We start from the raw sequence: 17,622 nt of genomic DNA, 5'->3' as shown, positions 1-17,622 counted from the left end.
TGACAGACACATCTTATTTGGATACATTGTAAGTAGATTACTGTTTTTTTTAGCCAATAAACCTATTGGAGGCTGTCATTTGTTTTGCAGGGCTGTCGCTCTTGGAGGGAAAGAAACAGATACACAGTGGAGTCTCCAGTTGATGTGCTTTTGTGGTTCTCTGTGATGAATGATCCAATACTAATTTACTACAAGGTCCACGCAGATTTGAGTTTTGATAGACCATCTATAATTTGGGGTCTTTTGTTCTGGTAAGAGGCTGTGAGTGATTAGGTTAAGGGATTCACTGGTGGAACTTCAAACAAGATATTTCACAGATGAATGTTGTGGATACGGTTTTACACATAATTTTTAGAGCAGAGGTCTGTCCATCGCTATTTAATAATAGGACACTTACCTGTCCTGGAGTCCAGCGATGTCGGCACCACAGCGGATGTTTCTATTAGGGTGCTGCTACGGCCATTGAGGGTAAGGGAACCCGGCAGTGTAGTCTTACGGCTTCACACCGGGAACCCTACTGCACATGTGCGAGGCTCTGCTCCTCTCTCCTACTGGCCTAGGGGAAGGAGGAGGGAGCCGAGCGGTGATGTCTATGACCGTGGCTTTCAAGACTGGGGACAGGATAGGGGGAGGAGATAATAGAGTGGAAGTTCCACTTTTAGGTGTAAATACGCTTTAAGGACAACTGATTTATTCACTTTATCACTAGTGGTGACTGTTACCTTTATTTAGGTTGTGTGCAATAGTAAGCACTGTATTTATTGTATTGTATAACACAGTGCAACCATGTTGATATATGTATAGAAATGTCTACACTTGTATTTTTGTGTTTCTGAGTATTCATATTTTGATTGTCTTAATTTGATACTATCTTGGCACTACGCACGTTTTTTTATTTCCATATATTACATAGAATATGACTGAAGGGTGGGAGGAAGAAGCAACACAAAGGGCCAATTAACAGATTAGCTCATCGCTGTGCTGTCTGTCCTTTTACTGTCCAGTGATGAGCTGGAGTGAGTCCAGAAGGACCTGGGCTCAGAAAAGTTTGAATTATGTCGGCCAATCAGTCTGAGGACATCTACTGGCAAACAATTACTGTGGGAGAAATCTCTGGATTCATTAAGAATATTGCTGCAAAAGCTGATTTTCTTATCTTGTCTTTTAACAAGCAGTTCTTGTTTATATTATTTTTTGGCTAGAGTTCTGATTTCAACTTTTATTTCGAATGTTTACCATTCAGAGGACTCAGAGCCATTCCAGCACACAGATGAGAGGAACGTGAAACCAAGTGAAACCAATGAGGAATACAAGAAGCTGGAATCACAGGGGAGATGGTGGAATGAATCAGGACACACTTCTCCCAGCAAAGAAAAAGACAACATTTTGTGAGGATAAAGAGGAGCTGATGTATTATTCATGTAGCTAGGATGGGTGTCTGACAGTGTGCAGCGCTTGGGGAGCTATGGGCTCTGCTCTCTCTCTCTCTCTCTCTTTATCTCCCTTCACAGCTTGTAATTCAGACCAAATATCAGAGGAGTCTCGGAGATTAATTTGTGAAGATTTGCATGGCGGGAGGGGGGGAGTGTGTGGGAGTGTATACATTGCTGTGATTGTGTTTGTCATTGCCTTATGCCGTATACCATTCCATGAATGAACATGTTTCTTGAGTAGGATGTACATGATGGTATATGCAGGCAACAAAGGAAAGTTATACCATCTATCCATTTCCAACTCAGCCATTTCAATACTGCAAAGTCTGTTGTCAGGTTCACTCAGTCCTTACAATTAGCCAACCACATACCTTGTATAGCTCGTGTGTCAGTAATTAATCAGTTGGAAACTATGAATAATTACTGATACATGAGTTATAAAACTTTATATACAGTAGCTTATCAGTGTTTCGATAAGGTTGTTTTATTTTTAGGACTTTTCCCCTTTATTTTCTCCATGTAATATGATGAGGTGCTGATTAGTACTGAGCCTTAGAAAAGAAAAACTTGAGTGAGGAAGCTGTAAATTTCAGAGTGTACTAGCCAATTTGTCTATATTCAATGGTGCAAAAATCAACTACCTATGAATTTAACTTATCTTTCTTTTTCAGGTCCAAAGTGAACATGGCAGCACCTCCAGAAAAATTCAATATGGAAGAGCATAGGACCACAATGAAGTTCGTGTTTCTCCAAGGGAAAGGTGCGAAGCAGATCCACGATGAAATGTCACAAACTTTGGGTGACAGTGGCCATTCACATGCAACAGTTAAATGTTGGGTTGCCAATTTTAAAACTGCCCATTTCGGTGTTGAAAGTGAGAAACCCAGTGGGAGGCCTGTTTCTGTCTCTGTGCCTGCAAATGTGAAAGCCATCTATGACATGATCATGGAGGACCATCGAATATCAGCCAAAAGTATTGCTACATATCTTCGAAAATCACGTGAGACAGTTGGTGCCAATATCCACAAAAATTTGAAAGTGAGAAAAGCTTGCAGCAAAGTGGATCCCAAAAACTTTGACTTTTGTAGGCACAGAGACAGAAACAGGCGTTCCAAGGGGTTTATCAGTTTCAACACTGAAATGGCCATTTTTTAAATTGACAACCCAATGTTGCATATGAAGGTTCACTGTCACCCAAACTTTGTGACCTTTCCCTTAGAGAAACAGGAACTTGATTATGGTCCTACGCTCTTGCACATTGAATTTTTCTGGCAGGGCTGCCATGTTCACTTTGGACCTGCAAAAGAAAGATAAGTTAAAATCATAGGTATTTATCTTTTGTACCATTGTACCATTTGTACCATTGCATATAGACAAATTGGCCAGTACATCCTGTAATTTACAGCTTCCTCGCTCAATTTTTTCTGGGTAAGGCTCAATACTTATCAGCACCCCTCGCACTACAAAAAAAAATAAAAAATTCCTGTTTTTCCATGTCTACATTCATTCCTTCATTGAATCTATGGGGGCAGCCACGTTTGCCACCTAGGCTGGGCCCCAAACATCTCTGCATTTCTTCATCTTCATTACACGATGGATTGTTCAAACTAGTAGCTTACATATGAAAGGTAAGGTTCTTTGCACTTTTCTTTAAGCTTATGGGATGTCAGGGCGTTGACTGCAGGAGAAGGTCTTTAAGACCCAGAATCTATCAGGGAAACAACAGGAGAAGGGCTCTAGGACACAGCGTCCTGAGGGGATTTCAATGGACCCCGAAAAAGTCTCAGCAATCATTGAATGGCCGGCACCCTCTAAAAGAGAGGGATTCCAAAGATTTGTTGGTTTTGCCAACTTCTACCGGAGGTTTATCAAATGCTTCTTGACCATTATCTCCCCAATAACTCAGCTTACTCGCCTTCATACCCATTTCCTCTGGAACCAGGATGATCAGACAGCCTTTAAACGTCTGAAGATCTTGTTTACCTCCGCTCCAGCATTGCAACACCCGGACCCAGCATTTTCTTTCGTTCTTGTAGTTGATGCTGAAATAGCTACAGGAGCTGTCCTCTCCCAGCGTCTGGGCCCAAAAGCCTTGTTGTACCCAGTAGCCTTCTGCTCCAAAAAGGAAGAAAAGCCAAAAAGAATTATGACGTAAGCGACAGAGAACTGGCAAATAAAGCAGCATTTGAAGAGCGGAGGTATCTGTTGGAGGGCGCTACTAACCCAGTCATGATCTTTACTGATCATAAGAACTTAGAATGTTGGAGGTCCGCTAAGCGCCTAAGGCCCTGGCAGGCCTTATTTTATTCAAGATTTAACTTCCTCCTGACAGATAGACCCGGGTCTAAGAATGGGAATGCAGACGCCATATGCCGGATGTTCCCTGAATCTGCTGAACCTACTCCCCCAAGCACCATTCTTTCTGCCCAGAATTTTTTGTTTATTCCGCCTAGCTTGAGATCAACTTTTGAACAAGTCTCTGCATCTTGTCCTGAAACAGAGCATGCTTCTCTAAGGAGACCGGACAGATTACTTTGGCATCAAGATAAGGTCTTTATACCCCAGGAGGCAAGGCTTCCAGTTCTCAAAATGTTCCATGGCCACCAATCAGCTGGCCACTTTGGACCCTGTAAAACTAGTAAGTTCATCAAATGGTCCGTCTGGTGGCCCAACCTTGGTCGAGACTACAGAGCCTAAGTAAGAACCTGCACGGTGTGCCTGTGCAGCAAAGGCGACTAAGACTAATTCCCCGTACACATGGCCGGGATTTCCTATGGGAAAAAGTCAGTCGTAAATGCCGACGGGAAAAAAGAGAGACAGTTTTCTTTTTTTTGACAGCCGTTTTTGGCAGTTTTCCCATCGGAAAAACTACAATGGAGCATAGACACGGTCGGGATTCCCAGCCAAAAGCTCTCATCACAGTTTTCCTGTCAGAAATCCCAGCCGTATGTACAGGGCATTAGCCCTGGGGATTATTGAGATGCTTAAATGTTCCTAACCATCCATGATAGATGATTTCCATGGACTTTATCGTTGATCGTCCGCCCTCAGAAGGATTCACTTCCATCCTGGTGGTGGTGGATCGCCTGTCGAAGATGGCCCATTTCCTGCCCATGGTAGGCACACCTTCTGCTACAGAGACAGCCCACATGTTCATCAGAGAGATTGTGAGACGCCATGTTCTGCCCAATAACAATGTCTCGGATCGAGGGGTACAGTTTTCCTCCAGATTCTGGAGAGCTCTTTGTAAAGCTCTGAGTGTGGAACTCTGTCTTTCTTCAGCCTACCACCCCAAAGAGTAGCAGGCAAACCAAGCGTACAAACCTTGGAGCAGTACCTACATTGCTTTTCCGTCTTTGCCCAAGACAATTGGGCTTCCCTGCTTCCACTGGCGCAGTTCACCTATAACAACTCGCTACACTCTGCTACCAACCAGTCCCCATTCTGGGACGACTATGGATTCCACCCTTCCACTATACCAGTGAATATATCCAAATCAGCAGTGCCTGCTGTACAGGACACACTTGCCTTCATACAATGGAATTACCAATCCCTCCAAGAATGTATACAAAAGGCTCAGTCCAACTATAAGAGGTTCTTTGACAGGAAACAAAGAGGGAATTCCTCCCTTAAATTCGGGGATGAAGTATGGCTATCAACAGCCAACCTGAAGTTACCGTGCCCTTCGAAGAAGTTGGGGCCAAGATATTCCAACTCAGCCCCATGTCAGGTTGTCTGTACGGGACCTTGTGGTTTCTAACAGCAGCCCTGTAGCAGCATGTGGAAGGTAAATTAAATGTCCTCCATATATAGAGAGTGCACTCTTGTTCATTGTAATGACCTTAAAGTTCACTATATAGAACACGTATATATTTATATATGGCTTCAGCCAGGTGCTTGGCTAGTTACAGGAGGAGATTAAGAATACTTTGCTGAGGCACTTTCTGTTTCCCCACCAGACTTCAGGCTGGAAGGAATGGCACTATCTCACCTCTATCCTCCAGGGTGAGCTGACAAGCAGAAAGAGCTCAAGAGACTTAAATGTTTCCTGCATTGGACTGTGGGAGTTGGAGTTTAGAAGAGGAATCACACTATGGAAGTCTATAGACAATTGGACTACAGTTTCCAGGGAGAGACAGTTATAAGGATGAGAGGATTCTGCATTTTGCCAGGCGGCCAGCCAAGCGATTTCCTCTTGCTGCAAGGAGGACTGGGGAAACACACCTATCTATATGGGTGTGCACCCACCTGACACCAAGCCTTGCAGCCTTAGTTAGGGAGGACTGGCATCACACTGGGTGGATACAGAAGCTGACCAATCTCTTGACAGTGGAACTTAAGTGGCTGTATCTCTGGGACTTGTGAGAGGGCATTACTACCATTGATTTTTGCTGCTGGTAGAGACTGAGAGCATAGGGACTGGATATCTGACTAGTAGCCTTTAACACTGCATGCAGACTTTACCGGGACTGTACTTATTTGTACCACTGTAAAGACTGAGCCCCAATGCTAGTTGGCTATTGAACTAGGGCAAAGGATGGTCTCCTCAGATAGCTGCTATACAAGGACTTAAAGGAGTTGTAAAGGAACATTTTTTTTTTGCTGAAATTACTGTTTACAGGGTATAGAGACATAGGGCCAGATTCACGTAGATCAGCGGATCTATAGATCCGCTCGATCTACCTGATTTAAGATCCGCTCCCGCAAGTTTGGGAGGCAAGTGGGTAATTCACAAACCACTTACCTCCAAACTTGCGGCGGCGAATCGCAAATCCCCCGGCGGAATTCAAATCCCGCGGCTAGGGGGAGTGTACTATTTAAATCAGGCGCGTTACCGCGCCGATTTAAATGCGCATGCGCCGTCCGCGAAATTTCCCGGCGTGCATTGCTCCCACTGACGTCGCTAGGACGTCAGTGGTTTCGACGCTTAGGTAAACGACGTCCGTCCGTATTCGAGAACGACTTACGCAAACGACGTTAAAAAATTCAAATTCGACGCGGGAACGACGGCTATACTTAACATTGGCTGCGCCTGATAAAAGCAGGGGTAATTATACGCCGGGAAAGCCGCTACGGAAACGACGTAAGAACAACGTAAGAACACTGCGTCAGGTCCGCGTACGTTCGTGAATTTGCGTATCTCGCTGATTTACATATTATTTATCGTAAATCAGGCGCCATTTTTAAATTGAAAAAAAGATCCGACAGTGTAACACAGTGTAACACTGTCAGATCTTAGCCCTATCTATGCGTATCTGATTCTATGAATCAGGCGCATAGATAGGACCAGTGTAAGTCAGAGATACGATGGTGTATCTGTAGATACACCGTCGTATCTCTTTGTGAATCTGGCCCATAATAGTTAACTGATTCCTTTTAAAAATGATTAAAAATAGATAAAAATCAATCATATAATGTGCCTACATTTTCAGTTTCTTTCTTGCATGCTGTTTAATGCTTCTGTGATGAACAGAGACAAAGAGCCAATACAGGGCAGTGATGGTTTGAAAAACGAAACTGATTGGTGTTGAGGGGTTTTAGACAGACAGTAATCACACCTCCTCGATTAGTGACCACAGAGAGAAAGCTCCCAAGACATTTTTCATCAGGAAACAGACTGTTCAGAACAGAGAAAGATTTCAGCAACATCAGAGAAAAAACGAACAATGAGGACATGAAACCAGCACTGCAGTAGGGTAAAGGAAGCTATTTAGCTTAAAAAAAAAATCCTTTAGTGACCCTTTAATTTGCTGTCCATATAAAGGGATGCCTCTGCAGGAAGGCCTGGATGTTAGCATAGTCATTCATATAGAGGGCACTCTAAGCAGTATAGTATATTGGTCTCTGAAAAGTGACTGGACTGTACTAAATACCATTGACGTTAATGTTATCTGTGCTATTGTTTAATTCTAACTTGCAGGAGAGAATAGTGCTTGACTTACACTATACTTGTTCCTATGGTGATCATATCCCCCCTTAAAATTACTTCAGTTCCGGAAGGTTTACCCCCCTTCATGACCAGGCCATTTGTGCGATACGGCACTGTGTCAGTTTACCTGACAATTGCAGGAGAGATTAAAGCGGGGGTTCACCCTAAAACATTTTTTTAACATTACATTAAGCTCCATTCTGACATTGACTGTACGCTGATCTTTTTTTTTTATTTGCTGTACATACCATTATATCTTTATTTCCCCCCCTGGCTTCCGGGTATGACTCCCGCGGGAGTTGGCGTTCCTATGCACAGGCTTATTGATTGACGTATGACATAAGCTTCCTCCCGGAGCATACGGCCGTGTCACGAGTTGCCGGAAGAAGCCGAACGTCGGTGCGCAGGCACCGTATAGAGCCGACTCGCAGTCCGACTTTTTTTGGCAACTCGTGACACGGCCGTATGCGCCGGGGGGAAGCTTATGTCATACGTCAATCAATAAGCCTGTACATAGGAACGCCCAGTCCCGCAGGATTCATACCCGGAAGCCAGGGGGGGAAATAAAGATATAACGGTATGTACAGCAAATAAAAAAAAAATATCAGCGTACAGTCAATGTCAGAATGGAGCTTAATGTAATGTTAAAATTTTGTTTTTAGGGTGAACCCCGCTTTAAATTTATTTCACCTTCTTCATAACCAAGGTACTCCATGATTGTTATCCCTAAAGGGGTTGTAAAGGTAAAACATTTTTTTTCCTAAATAGCTTCCTTTACCTTAGTGCAGTCCTCCTTCACTTACCTCATCCTTCTATTTTGCTTTAAATGTCCTCATTTCTTCTGAGAAATGCTCACTTCCTGTTCTTCTGTCTGTAACTCCACACAATAATGCAAGGATTTCTCCCTGGTGTGGAGTGTCATGCTCGCCCCCTCCCTTGGACTACAGGAGAGTCAGGACGCTCTCTACGTTGCAGATAGAGAAAGAAGCTGTGTGTTAGTGGGCGTCCTGACTATCCTGTAGTCCAAGGAAGGGGGCAATTTCTCAGAAGAAATAATGACATTTAAAAGCAAAATGGAAGGATGAGGTAAGTGAAGGAGGACTGCACTAAGGTAAAGGAATTTATTTAGGGAAAAAAAATTGTACCTTTACAACCCCTTTAATTTACTGAGTTGTCTTCATAGCTTTGTTTGCCAGCATCCAATATCTTGAAGATAGCAGTATAGCCCATGGGTTCTAGAAAATGTCATCCTGTGTCCTGCAATATACAATTTAGAAGTTGAATTTTTGTTTTTGGGTTTAAATACTATTTAAGACAATTGCATAAATGCACACAAATGCGTTTTTATACCATTGCTGTTCAAATTAGTTATATGTCATAGTTGCAACTTTTTTTACAAAAACAGACCTTTTTACCCATGTAATTAAATAAAATGTCATTTGCTGTTTAAAAATGTTTTGAGCTTCTGAAATCTGTAAATACTACTAATTAAAAATGTGTTCTAAATAACAACTTACTGGAAATTTCTAAATGGCAAATCTGTTTAGATTTCTAAATACAGTATCTCACAAAAGTGAGTACACCCCTCACATTTTTGTAAATATTTTATTATATCTTTTCATGTGACAGCACTGAAGAAATTTGCAGCTAAAACGGAGATGATCTGCTGAACAGTTCTCTTGTCTCTCTGCAGGAGTAGGGAGGGCCTCAGCTATGAGCATTAATTACATAGATTGCAGTTAGTTACTCTGGAAAGATGCTTAAGAGGGGATATGATTGCAATGTACAAATATATCAAAGGCAACTCCAGTAACTGTAATAAACGATTTACTGAACATTTCCATAGGAAGACATGCAGTCATAATTTGAGTTTTGAGGTTTAATCTTAGATTGCGGAAAGGGTTCTTTACTGTTATAGCAGTAAAAATGTTTAACTTCCTCCCCCTAGGAAGTGGTATTAGCTGAGAGTGTCAACAGCTTTAAAAAAAAATGTTTAGATGTCTTGTTTAGGAAGCGGAATACAGAAGGCTGAGGGAATCATTCGAGAATAAAAATCACACAAACACACACATGCACACAGGCGTTGAACTGGATGAACCTGCGTCTTTTTTACAACCTTATAAACTACAGTATGGTTGTTAAAAAGACGTTGACTCCTGTCGCTGTATGGCTGTAATGCCGCGCACACACAATCGGAAATTCCGACAAGAAAACCACAGATTTTTTTCCGACGGAATGTTGGTGCAATCTTGTGTTGCATACACACGGTCACACAAATCTTGTCGGAAATTCCGAACGTCAAGAACGCAGTGACGTACAGCACTACGACGAGCCGAGAAAAATGAAGTTCAATGATTGCGAGCATGCATAGGATTTTTGTGCGCCGGAATTGCATACAGACGATTGGAATTTCCAACAAGAACTTTTGCCTTTGGAAAATTTGAGAACCAGCTCTCAAAGTTTTGCTGTCGGAAATACCAACAGAAAATGTCCGATGGGGCCTACACATGGTCTGAATTTCCGACCAAAAGCTCACATCAAACTTTTCTTGTCAGAAATTCCGACCGTGTGTACGCGGCATAAGAAGCATGCTGATTTTATTTTATTGAATTTCAACTTTGAAGGTAAAGGCAGCTCTAGATCAAGTGTCTGATCATGTCAAATATATGTGCTGTGGGTGGAAACAGCCAGAGAAAGTTCTTCATCTTGTTTTTTGGAGTGCATGAAGTATTTACTAAGGTGAACACTTTGGCAACGGTGTGATTTTGTTTTCGTTGCGGTCGAATGTGCCTAACCTTAACTCTATTAGACCCCATTCACACCTAGGCGTTTTTACGCCTGTAGCGCTACGCCGCTGCCGCCAGAGGGCTGAAAACAGATGTCCCTCTATGGAGATGGTTCACATCTCCACGCCGAACGCCGGACGCCTGTCGCCTGCCACGTGAAAAAAGGTCCCGGACCTTTTTTTCAGGCGTCTTCGAGCGTTCGGCTAGGAGATGGCAATCATCTCCATAGAGGGGGTCATCTTGGGGCACATCTAGGCGGACAATACCGGCGTTTTGTCGCCGCAAATCGCGGTACAAAACGCCGCTATTTTTACCGCGATTTACGGCGACAAAACGCCGCGATTTCGTCCGTCTAGATGTGAATGCAGCCTTAGTCCAATATTATTCTACATAAAGAGAAAAAATTCAAAATAGAGAGAAAAGATTCGACATTATAGAGACATGAAGAAGAGTCAACATAGAGAGAAAAGATTTGACATAGAGGCATTAAGATTTGACGAAGTAACTAAAAACATACGATCACCGTGAGCGGACATTTATGGTGAAATGCTAGGCCCATAGGCTATAGAAGAGTTCTAATGTTGGTTGACTAGTAGTAATAATTGATACCGTATTTATCGGCGTATACCGCGCACTTTTTTGCCCTGAAAATCAGGGCAAAATCGTGGGTGCGCAGTATACGCCGATACCCGCTTTCCCGCGACGAGTTTGAATACTGTGCCGACATATACCGAGCGCAGTACACTCGTGTATTGTCGGGCAAACTCGGCTCCTTCCGTGCTGATGTCCTGGACGTACAGGACGTCAGCGGGAGAGTAGCCGAGCATTGCCGACAATACACGAGTGTACTGCGCTCTGTATATGTCGGCGCAGTATTCAAACTCAGCGTGGGAAACGAGCGGGGAGGACGCGAGGACGCAGCAGAAGGACGCCGGACCCGACGGAGAGGACACCCGAAGCCGCAGACGGACGTCGGACCCGACGAGGCCGCCGATGGACGCCGCGCAAGACACCAAAACTGTAAGTACAAAAAAAATAATTTCCACAGGATTTGGGGCAACTTTAGGGGTGCGCGCTATACGCGGGAGCGCGCTATACCCCAATAAATACGGTAAATATAATTTTTATTAGTCATACAACATTAGAATTCTTCTATAGATTGTAGGCGGAACATTCGACCGGAAATGTGCGATTGCAGTTTCGTTGCTCCGTCGAATCTTCTTTTTTTTTCCTTTTTTTTTTTAAAGATTTTGTCAAATCTTCTTTTTTTTTTTAAGATTCCGTCGAATCTTCTTAGAACATTCGACAGACACCATAAGCTTTCAATGACAGATTTGACCTTAATTAATTTGGATTTTTGGACGAATGCATTTTTTTTACGAAAAATTAAATAAATAAAAACAAATTTCGGGAGTAGCTAAATACATTTATTTTTCGGACAAAAACAAAATTCAGAAACAAAATATTTCAGTGTGCACATGTCTAATGTAAACCCACTCTCATCCTTTCTAAACTACTGCAATTGTGGTTATCTATACGGATATAGATGCCTCCTGCATGTATCCTCACCTGTCAAATGTCTCCCCTCTGTCTGTTATAAGACCCGAAAAACTGCAGATTCTGTGGGTGGGTATGTTGTCTGGAGCTCTGTGGGTGGAGTCGTGATGTCAGTAGACTCCCCACCCTCCTCTTCACTCCCCTTGTCAGCGTGCATTTTCTCCTGTGTATTTCTTACACTAAATTCTGCTGTGATCACTAACATCCAGTCAAAACCCAGAAAAGTAACCACGTGACTTCTCAGGCTCGTGCATGAGATATGTAAATAACCTGTCACCCACAGCAGGGGGGAAGAACAGACAAGGTTTTCTCTGTTTGTCTGTTTTATCTCACTGAAAAAAGATGGGAGGATTTCTCATAGCTGGATTCATTCTTTGTGGCAAGACTGGGGACAGATGATATGGAATCTTATACTATTCGTTGTGCCAGCCAAAAAAATATGAATATATTTTTCGGGTTTACATCCACTTTAATCCAAAAAAATAAGAAAAAGTGTAAAATAAAGAGTTTTGTAAAAAATAAATAATAATAATAAAAAATGGTTTTAAAGCACCCCCACCCCCAATTATGCATAAATGCAAATGCATTTGTTACTCCTACACACATAACTAAGCGGCGATCGTACCACACATGTGAGGTATTGTCGCAAATGTCAGAGCGAAAGCAATAATTTTAACACCAGATCTCCTCTGCAACTCTAAACTGGTAACCTGTAAAGGCATTTAAAGCTTCGCCTTTGGAGAATTTTAAGCACTGTAGTTTGCCGCCATTCAACGGGCAGACGTCTTTTTAAAGTGTGACATGTTAGGTAGCTATTTACTTGGTGTAACATCATCTTTCATATTATACAAAAAATTGGGGTAATCACTGTGTTTTTTTATTTTACATTTATTAACCACTTAACCACAGCCCGGACCATTTCGCTGGTCAAAGACCAGGCCACTTTTTGTGATTCAGCACTGCGTCGCTTTAACTGACAATTGCTCGGTCGTGCAACGTGGCTCCCAAACAAAATTGACGTCCTTTTTCCCACAAATAGAGCTTTCTTTTGGTGGTATTTGATCACCTCTGCTGTTTTTATTTTTTGCGCTATAAACAAAAATAGAGAGATGATTTTGAAAAAAAATCTATATTTTAAACTTTTTGCTATAATAAATATCCCCAAAGAATATATAAAAAAAACTTTTTTTTTCCTCAGTTTAGGCCGATACGTATTCTTCTACATATTTTTGGTAAGAAAAATCACAATAAGCGTTTATTGATCGGTTTGTGTAAAAGTTATAGCGTCTACAATATAGGGGATAGTTTTATGGCATTTTTATTAATCTTTTTTTTTTTTACTAGTAATGGCGGCGATCAGCGATTTTTATTGCGACTGCGACATTATTCCACACGGCGGAATCTTAAAGGGGATGTACCTATGCCTGTCAGTGCCATTCTGCCGACGTAAATATACAGGTGGCGGTCCTTAAGTGTCATTTTTCCCAAAAAAAATGCATTTTAAAAACGGCTGCGCAAATACCTTGTGACATAAAAAAATTGCAACACACATCATTTTATTCTATATATATATATATATATATATATATATATATATATATATATATATATATATAAGAAGGCCAGTATGGTGGCCTGAGTTTATGGGAGGAGCCCGGAGGGTATTTAAGCAGCCCACTCACACATGCTCTTTGTCGGTTCAGTGTGCGGTACTACACGTCACTGGGCCGACTCTTTCCAGCTCACCTCATGTCCGTGAGTCTGCGCATTCAATCGCATTCGACATCGCAAGCGCTTTGCGGCTTCTCCCTTCATGGTCTTCGCCGGCGGTTCCCGCTTACTGTCGCAGGTAGGATTCAAACCTTTTTGTATCTTGTGCAATCTTGCAATTCGTTATGCTTCCTATCCTGCATCCCTTTTGGAAAAAATCTGCTTCTGAGTTACTTTTGCTCATGTTTCAACATCATTCGGCTCAGGCGTAGTACATTTGCAACTTCCTTCTGCCAAACATACAATTCATTTGTAAATCCATTTGGAGATTGACATGTGTTTGTATGGGTTCTTTGGCAGATTGAGGTGGTAATTGGACTCACATGGTGCCTTGTCTGCACTTGATTAGCCTGGGGGGATGGGTGGTTGGTAGGTGTTCGGTTTCAAAGCAAGGGGTAGCATACACTCTACAACCAATTCGTATCAGATTCGTTCAATACTCCTTACTATCAATTCGTATCGGATTCATTTCATGCATTTTACAACCATTTTGTATCACATACATTGCATACTTTCTACCGTTGTCATTCATTGTTTTCCCCATGTCGTGTGTTTTAGTTCCCACAGCGGAACTTACGAATTGCTTGTACACGGCTCTTCTCTCTCATTTATTTACCAAAGTTATTGCCTGTGCGTCATGCATGGCGCCACACCACACTCTTGGGATGTGTTGCACATCCACTCCAGTCCAAAGCAAACCCAGTCGCACGTTCACTGTCCCAGGTAGGATTCGTTCGCTTGTTTGTCATGTCAAATTCGTGGCCACTCGTGGTGTCACCTGTACCATATGTTTAGTTCCCGCAGTGGAGCTTACAAAGCATTGATACGCACTTCTCGTGTTCTATTTTCTACACCAAACCTCGTTGTTTTGCCCCATGCACGGCAGCACGCTACACGTTCCCGACATGTTTCACTCCAGCCACAGTCCGCCGCAAACTCACTCGCATGGCCCACTGTCGCAAGTAAGATTTACACATGCCTTATGTCCTATCAATTTGCTACCATTCGTTCTCTCCCATATCGTTCATTAGTGGCCCCTGCGGAACCTACGATTCAAACAGGTGTTGTCCTTCTACCTTATACTGCTTGCTTAAGGTACAAACCAACCAGGTGTTTCTATCCTTTCTCAGTAACCCAATTCTTATTGATTGAGACCTTGCAACCATGCAAATCATCTCAGCAGTCTGATACCCTTGCTGAGACCCTTGCAACACATGACCCTTACAAAATGCAAAAAAAAAAAATATATATATATTAAAAAACAAAACAAAAAAAAAAAACAATTGCCGCCACGTAATCTCAGCCCAGCAACCTGACACCTGTTGAGACCGTTGCAACTAAGCAAAATTTGTTTCCACAGCCTGACACCCTTGTTGAGACCCTTGCAAACGCAATACCGTCTCAGCAGCCCCACACTCATCGAGACTCTTGCAACCACACAAAATCGTCTCAGCAGCCTGACACCCTTGTTAAGACCCTTGCAACACATTAAACCCTTACAAATAAATAAATAAATAAAAAAAATATATAAAAAAAAAAAAAAACGCAAAAAAAAACGCAAAAAAAAATAAATAAAAAAAACGCAAAAAGAAATATAAAAGTGCAGAAAAAATAAATTGCCACCACACAATCTCAGCCCCACAACCTGACACCTGTTGAGACCGTTGCAACGACGCAAAATTCATCTCCGCAGCCTGACACCCTTGTTGAGACCCTTGCAAATGCAATACCGTCTCAGCAGCCCCACACTCATGGAGACTCTTGCAAGCACACAAAATTGTCTCAGCAGCCTGACACCCTTGTTAAGACCCTTGCAAACGCAATACCGTCTCAGCAGCCCCACACTCATGGAGACTCTTGCAAGCACACAAAATTGTCTCAGCAGCCTGACACCCTTGTTAAGACCCTTGCAAACGCAATACCGTCTCAGCAGCCCCACACTCATGGAGACTCTTGCAAGCACACAATTGTCTCAGCAGCCTGACACCCTTGGTAAGACCCTTGCAAACGCAATACCGTCTCAGCAGCCCCACACTCATGGAGACTCTTGCAAGCACACAAAATTGTCTCAGCAGTCTGACACCCTTGTTAAGACCCTTGCAACACATGACCCTTACAAAACGCAAAAAAAAAAAAAAAAAGCAAAAGAAATATAAAAAGTGCAGAAAAATATAGAAAAATTGTCACCACACAATCTCGGCCCAGCAACCTGACACCTGTTGAGACCATTGCAACCATGCAAAATCGTCTCAGCAACCTCACACCATTGTTGAGACCCTTGCAAACGCAATACCGTCTCAGCAGCCCTACACTCATCAAGACTCTTGCAACCACGCAATACCATCTCAGTAGCCTCACACCATTGTTGAGACCCATGCAAACGCAATACCATCTCAGCAGCCCTACACTCATCAAGACTCTTGCAACCACGCAATACCGTCTCAGCAGCCTCACACCATTGTTGAGACCCTTGCAAACGCAATACCGTCTCAGCAGCCCCACACATCGAGACCCTTGCAACCACGCAATACCGTCTCAGCAGCCTCACACCATAGTTCAGACCCTTGCAAATGCAATACCGTCTCAGCAGCGCCACACTCATCGAGACCTTTTGCAACCACGCAATATCGTCTCAGCAAACCAGACTGAGACCCTTGCAACCACGCAATATCGTCTCAGCAGCCTCACACCATTGTTGAGACCCTTGCGAACGCAATACCGTCTCAGCAGCCCCACACTCATCGAGACCCTTGCAACCACGCAATACCGTCTCAGCAGCCTCACACCATAGTTCAGACCCTTGCAAATGCAATACCGATTCAGCAGCCCCACACTCATCAAGACTCTTGCAACCACGCAATACCGTCTCAGCAGCCTCACACCATTGTTGAGACCCTTGCAAACGCAATACCGTCTCAGCAGCCCCACACTCATCGAGACCCTTACAACCACGCAATACCGTCTCAGCAGCCTCACACCGTAGTTCAGACCCTTGCAAATGCAATACCGTCTCAGCAGCGCCACACTCATCGAGACCTTTTGCAACCACGCAATATCGTCTCAGCAAACCAGACTGAGACCCTTGCAACCACACAATGCCGTCTCAAAACAAACCTTCATACTCAAGGCCCCTGCAACCACACAATATCGTCCCAGCAACCTGACACTCACTGACACCCTTGCAACCGCACAATATTGTCTGCAGTAGTATAAAACACTTTGCGGCAGGCACCTACGTGCAAACCCGAATACAAACTAAACTTGCAAACACACCTCAGTGACAAACGATCAGCCACACAGACACACAGTGGCGCCCAGTTGGCCGTTCGTCTTCAGTGGCGCGCGGGCCGCCCATCTTTTCTCTGTGTTTTTTCCCTGCGGTTGGTTCAGGTTTTCATCCAGCACCAGCGAGTGCACGTTGGCCTGCGAGTGCACGTTGGCCTGCGAGTGCATGTATATCGTCTTGTTGAGCACCTGTGTATTGTCTTGATTTTCTCACACCAATGCAAGATCCAGTCCAAGTTCTCAAACTAGACCAAGCATCAGTAGCAGACTTAGCTATGTGGGACAACTTCCCCACCTGATAGAACAGCATTTCAATCTTCATCCTGGCAGTGTCAGCCGAGCCACCAAAGGCTTTTGCAGCCATTTTTAGGCCGCCACTGGTTCTCCAAAACTTGGCCCCCAGAAATTCTCTTAATTTTTCACCCAGTCTTCATCACACCTCGTGCTGCACCCCATCGTGGCAGCTGCCCAGGTCTGGGACCACACTTGAACAGGACAGACACTGTTCTTCACCACAGACAATCAGGCCACAGCCGACATCATCAATTAAGGTAGATCTAAGTCACTCCCCATCACTTCCTGCGCAGGCTCGCGCAGCTGTCACTCCGTCACCAGTTAATATCTTATGTAGACCTTTTTTCAGGCAAATGCAAAAAGCAGCTGATGCGCTTTCCTATTCCAACCTTGGAATGGATGTTTTTCCAGCAAGAGCCTGGAGCCGACCCAACAACTATCCCTGTCCCACCATGGACATTGCTGACGATGGACTGAAGTCACATCTCACCAACGCAATCCAACTTATTAACCACTCCTTGGCACTCAACACACTGAAGGCCTATCGTACTGCTTGGAACACTAATCG

The sequence above is a fragment of the Rana temporaria genome, chromosome 2 (assembly GCF_905171775.1).
Source record: "Rana temporaria chromosome 2, aRanTem1.1, whole genome shotgun sequence".
Lineage (NCBI taxonomy): Eukaryota > Metazoa > Chordata > Amphibia > Anura > Ranidae > Rana > Rana temporaria.
The sequence above is the reverse complement of the archived record's forward strand: the minus strand, read 5'-3'. Positions refer to the sequence as shown.